The 6,425-nt window shown below is 43.8% G+C and overlaps 1 long non-coding RNA gene across 5 annotated transcripts; it reads right to left on the bottom strand.

Annotated features, from left to right (window-relative positions):
• Positions 1-3,052: 3,052 nt before the first annotated feature.
• On the bottom strand, positions 3,053-5,857 carry LOC127335981 (uncharacterized). Of its 5 annotated transcripts, none has more exons than XR_007873123.1 (5): positions 5,534-5,857; positions 5,140-5,267; positions 4,943-5,010; positions 4,145-4,703; positions 3,053-3,721 (listed from the first exon to the last, which is right to left on the bottom strand). It is a non-coding gene; the product is annotated as an uncharacterized lncRNA (long non-coding RNA). The 5 variants fall into 5 exon arrangements; XR_007873120.1 differs by having other exon boundaries at positions 5,457-5,857; XR_007873119.1 differs by having other exon boundaries at positions 4,145-4,238; positions 4,414-4,703; positions 5,140-5,857.
• Between the last annotated feature and the right edge of the window lie 568 nt (positions 5,858-6,425).

Here is a 6,425-nt window from a genome sequence, read left to right on the forward strand (position 1 = left end):
CCTTGAATGCATCATGGGGTCTAGGATCATGGCCTTGACCGTCGCACCAATTATCATTGTGGTGTCCGGAGATTCTGGATACGGGTGTCTCCGCGACAGATGGAGGTTCTTCCTGTTGTCGACGCGACCACGACGAGAATCCTTAGTTGTGGCTTGCCCAAGAGTTCGGCATCCCTCCACACTCCAACTCGCGCTCTAGGTCTTCTTCATCGCCAACATGCGATCTAGCTAGGGCCCTCGTTGTGATCGCGGTGATACTACAACTGCTCTTTTGTGGGGTTGAGGTACAATTGTTGGAGGCGGGGATGGTGGGTTGCGGGGATGCCGACAGAGAGGGCCGTGTGGATGGTGTATGGCGGTGTTTCCATGTTTCTTTCAGGCGACAAGGCTGAAATAGAGGGCTGTGGGGATGCTTTATGATGACTGCGGTGTTTCCTTGTTTCTCTTGGGTGTTGGAACTGCCTTTTCTCCTAGGAGCGATGCATTGCGTGATTAGCGGAGAAAGGATTGGTGGAGATGGGATTAGAGATTAGGCACTCAACGCTTTGAGTTGCAAAACACTGGGTGGTTCTGGGCAGTTAGATCGTTGGATCTGTTTCTCTGGCACTTTTTTAGTAGTGAGGATAATCAGGCAATGATCACGGGAGTGGTGTTTTGGCTCATGGGAGCATATGCCCCCTTTATTTTGAAATGTATGTTACACATGTTTTAAAAGTTCAAAAAAGTTGAGACGAAAAATTAGTACATACATCTTCACATGTTACACGCTCACAAAGTCGTTTCATGAAAAATCGACTTGTCCTGTGGCTTGTGTAAAAAAGAAAAAAATCAATGCTTAAAATAAGGCTTTTCAGAAGACAAATTTTCTCTTTTTTACATAGACCATAAAAATATTGATTCCGCGTGAAACTTGACAAACACACGTATATTATGGAGATGTACATGTAGAATTTTTTGTCAAAATTTTTCGACAGTTCGAAACATAATTTTTTGATATAGGGAGCATATGCACCCGGGAGCCGAATTGAATTTACGAATGATCACATATATAAGAAGTTAAATGATGTACATGATGGCTTCGAAATAATCTTGACCAACCTATTGGTGATCTAGTCTCACTCTAACCTTCCAGTCCCCAACTTGATTATTGGAAAAGGTCCAAGAAGTTCCAGTAAATCCAAATCCCGGTGAGATAAAACCTCTCCAAAGTTCATCATTTATTTTCCATTTACTTTTCTTCCCGATAAGTGTTCTTCTTGCCACATGGATTCATTAAAGTCTTCCACCATGTTTTATGTGTCATTTCTGAAAATAGGCTTTCGCCCCGCTTTATAAATAAAGCCACACACGGCCAAACCGATACAAAGTATTGAGAGGAACTTCTTACAAAGCAGATAAAAAAGAAATAAGAACAAGAGTCGCCACACCCTCGAAGATATAACCGATACAACCGAAAAAGGTGAAACCCCACCTCCATGTGAAACCACCGGACAACGTCATCTGGCACCCACCAAGTTGTTGCCGAGAAGGGCCGCCTACCCTCCAGCTCAAGGTCGTGGAGCGCTGATCTGCCAACACACAACCAATACTGAGAACGGAGACAATAGTGCCACGTGTAAAAGATAGGATGTGATGAATCCACCCACGCTAGGATTGGAGAGCATCAAGAGAGGATCCAAGCATGCCCACCAATGATGACGCGAAGCGACCGAAAGGTAGCTGAGCTCAACAACGACTCCCCCAAGAGGGTGACGATGCTAGGCTCCACCGCCGCCGAGACCAAATGGTCAAAGGTTTTCACCTGAAGCTCTAGCACGAGGAAGTAACCACAGCGGTGCCCCTAAGAGGGACATGACACCTGTTGGATAATTAGGCACAATTTCCATGACTAATTCCAGAAAATAAAACATGATGACAGCAACTACTAACATGTGAAACTCGAACATACTAGATGCATTAATCAACATGAGTAGCAGCAGCACAAACGGTAAAGCATCCATTGCTAAACAGATCGAGATATGTCGCACGTACCGATCTGGTGGAGGTGGCGGTGGAGATGTAGCAGATGATGTCGCAGCAGTAACGTTGTTGATGACAACGTTGTTGACGACAACGTTGTTGACGACAGAGATGACGGGTCGAAGTAGACGGCGTTGAAGACGACGGTAGGCAGCACCGCCCGACTTGGACGGAAGGCGACCCGTGATGAAGAGTTTGAGCAGTCGCGCAGAGCGCTTCCCAAAAACCTAATTCGCCCTCTCCCGTACAGGATCGCAAGGACGATTGGTTCCGGAGACCTGCTCTCCCGTTCGCCGATGCACGCCGGCGCGCGGGATGGAGTAGGCTACGATGGCGACGCAGCTAGAGAGAGGTGGAAACCCTAACTCGTGTATTAGATATGACTAGTTGAATGCCCGTGCATTGCTACGGCACCTATGTATATCAATATAATACATTAATTTTTTTACACGTATGAAAAGAACAACCACATGATATTCTATAAACAGGGAGGATTCAACCTTGTTTGAAGTATATTTTAATACTACCCTTGGACTCATTTTGCATAGAAGTAGCATTTTTTGTTTGTTTGCAGAGAGTGCAGACATACATTTAAGAGAAGTTACAAAAGAACACTGATACACCAATAATATTGACTCGAAACTCACACATGTTGCCACTACTTAGAGAACCAGACAGAATCAGAGTATGGTTAGTGTTTCTCATGCAAAACTTGAAAATCAGGGTCTGCTTGGGACAAAACAGAAAGTGCATCCCTTCTTAAAACAATCACAATAACTCCCTACAAGGCTGCAGAAAGAAAATTATACTGCCGTAAATGGTGCTAGACTCTAGGCCTACATGTCTGCTACCATTATATACAGTGCTTTATACTTGGAGCAGTCAAATATATAGGCATAATTGTTTTTGAAAATTGCACAGAAAATACCGGTAGAAAATGCAGTTTTGCGATTCTTCACAGTTGTTTTCCATGAAAAATGATCAATAATAATACATGAAGAAATGAGGACACCAGAAAAGGCCAAAACAAAAGTAGAATTGTGGGAACCATATATATTCCTCAAGTTTCTTGATCTCCATCTCAGCCTTTCTCATCAAATGGTTATTCCATGCCAGTATGTTCACCACTTCAGACTTGTAACTGAATTTATTCACCAATTTCTTTACCATGAACGAAGTAAGATACCTAATAGATTGCACCGTACAATAACAATGCCAAGAAACATAAGGAATCGGCCTTGTTACCGGCAACCGTGTATTCGATACATGATCGTCTACGCTTCTCTGGCAAACCACCTTGCTGATGGCCATGGCCTATAGGTTCCACCTGCTCAGCCGGCGCCGGCCTAACCAAGTTAGCGGTGAAATTCACAGCATATCCTAATGCAATATCATTGGTCTATGCACGTTCGGCTTTGACGATCACGGTCCTTGACGGCTCCTTCCTGAAGTTGGCTCACGGTGTTAACTCAGAAAGATCAATAAGTATGAAAAGAAAAATAGTACTCCGTACTACAAGGCAGAAAGATGAAAAATTAAGAAAAAAATCAGAAATCATAGAAGTGATTGAAATGCCTAGAAAGGAAAAAAAAGCGAATTACAAATATGTAGAACTTGTTTAAAAAAAATGGCACCCAAATCCACCGGGGAAAGTTGAGGCTGCCACACCAGGCACCAGGTCCTTGGTAGACGCAGGAGACCACTGCACAATCAACATGATAGAACGTTTCAGCAGAAAAAACAAGTCAGTCTTGATGCTAGTTTTAACATAACAATGCTTGATAAATCTAGTGTCGCTGCAATTAAAAAACTAAGTGCACATCAAACCCTCGCCCTTAATTATAGTCACATGTGTTTGCATATCCACTTTTGGTTGGATTTGTACTTCGGCAATAAAGGACATAATTCATTCCAGGATGAATGGATCAGATTGGTACATCATCATGCAGCTAATAAATCCCCATGTACCAACTGACAAGGTCATAAACAAAAGGTTTGGATTTGATTGCACACAAAGAGCAATGTAAAGAAAGATCCATGGAAACATGCATGGATTGATCGGGTTATCAAATTACTACCATGCAGGTAACAATCCATTAGACGAATTGAAGTTAGGCCCTCTTACCAAGAAAAAAAACTAATCACACCGCCGAGATGGATCTCCAATCCACAATCTGAGCATCGACATGAACTCTGTTGCCATGTACACCACCAGTTACCTGCGTGTGAGCAGATGTTGCAGGAGCAGCCAGGCATAATGATTTTTACTCCTAGAGCTTATAATCCCTACAAATCTACTTGACAACAGAAAAATACTTCATTGCATCTTTCGAAGACGAAGAATATTAGACATGGGCAAATGTCTGAATGTTGGTCATAGAGGGGGTCATTTACCTAGCTTTAATCTCAGCAGCTTTTTTGATGTCCGCTTCTTAATATACTATCCCTGCTATGTAAAGAGTAATCGTTTGAACAAAGTCAAACTACATACATGGTACCAAGTAAACTATATGTGCCAACATGTTGTGCTTCTTAATTTGAACTTGACTTCCCTGTTATACAAACCCTCAAGCTCGCAGAAACTCAAGCACCTCCAAAGAAAGTCTGAAGAAGTCTATTAAACCCACCAGACTAATGGTCCGAGACATTTGTTGTAGAAACTCATGAGCATACCATGGTTTCCTCTATTACAAAAGAAGTTCAATGTCAAATAAAGTATGTGTATCAAACCAGCTTTTGTTTTATCCATGAAAATTTACATGCGCAATTAGGAAAAGTATGTGTATCAAACTAACAACTATATATACCAAATTATTAGGGACAGTCCACATGGAGAAATCAGACTCAAATTAAGGTGTAACAGAAAACACATGGAAAAGAGAAAAGGCTAGTAATAGGAAAAATGCATTCAGTAGCTACTTACTTTATCACACTCAACAATCCATAATCCAATTTGTTGATGGTTCTCTATGTTCTCGCGGGTTGATAGTCCTAGCCAGTTTTTCCATGAGCAAGATGAACAAGAATTCAGAAAGTGTTCATTGTTCAGTGGTAAGAAAACATAACTTGCGCAATAACAATGAAACCACATAGAAGCCAATATCACTCAACAAAGCTTACCAGCGGGAGATCAACCTCTACAACCTCAAACATGTGCTCCTCTAGTAGTTCCCATCTCTAACATTACAGAATGCAGAAATTACAGACCGCGAGGAACAATATCTCCACCTCCGGCGCAATTCCCACCTCTATGCAATTCCATATAATCAGAATTCAGAATCACCAAACTCGTATCACACTTAATTCAGGTTAGAATCATAGAAGGCAAGACATGATTCGTAGGCTATACGTGATCTTCTGTAATCATCTTGAATAAACAATAACTCTCCTGGTCAAAATCGGAGTAAAAGCAGCATATTTAGCACAATTCTTCTCACCTTGCAAAACTGGAGAGAAAGGAGGCCAAATCGGATGGGGGAAGGAGGCCAAATCGGAGTGAACAGGAACCGGCTACCTGATTTCCGTCGCTTCCCTTCCTGCTTCTTGCCGCCGCGCCGGCCTACGAGCCGATGCCACCGCACCCGCCCCATGTTCCCACCGTCGCCGCGCCGGTCTGCATGCCGTCGTCGCCGCGACCACGAGCCACCACACCCGCCTGGTCGCCCCTGGTTCCCTCCGCCCTAGCCATGCAACCACCGCTGTCGGCCCTCGTTCCCGCCGACGAGGCCTCCAAGTCGGGTACCCGTCGCCGCAGCAGAGGATTGGAGAAATGAGGGAGAGAGGACCAGAGAAGCCAGCGAAGAGAGAGCAGGGAGGGAGGATGACATTCAGTGTCTTGTGGAATAAAAAGGAAAGATAATTAATTTTCCATAAATTAATTGTGTATCAAATCTTTAATATTCCGTTTTATGCGATGTTTTTTTTGACGTGTTTGTGCGGTGGTTTCAGATCTCTCGTTTTGCTTACCCGTGATTGCAGTATCTTTTCCTTTTTGCAAATAGTGATTGCACTAACGCACGAAGGAGGGCCTTCACGATGCAATTGGATCTAACGGACGGATATTGAGCAGAGGGGTTAAGTTTAGATCCAACAATCAGGATATTCCCAATCTCCTTCACCAAACACGTTGTATGACGTACGACTAACTGGAATATAATAGTAAAGATTTTGCGGTAGCCGGGCAGGAGATTATATAGGCTCAGGAAACCCTAGGCAACGTGGGGCACGCCCACGTCGCACACACGTTTCGAGTCGGTTACAGATAGCCCACGGTCCGGGAGCGACCCGAACCGTCCTGAACCGACTAACTGTGACGCGTCCGTCTAGGACTCTGTTCGTTTTCCTGAGCTGCAAAAAGTAAGGAAAGTCTCGGCTCGAGGCTCAATCCACTCACCACGAGCGCGGCG

This window comes from Lolium perenne, chromosome 2 (assembly GCF_019359855.2).
Source record: "Lolium perenne isolate Kyuss_39 chromosome 2, Kyuss_2.0, whole genome shotgun sequence".
In the NCBI taxonomy this organism is placed as follows: domain Eukaryota; kingdom Viridiplantae; phylum Streptophyta; class Magnoliopsida; order Poales; family Poaceae; genus Lolium; species Lolium perenne.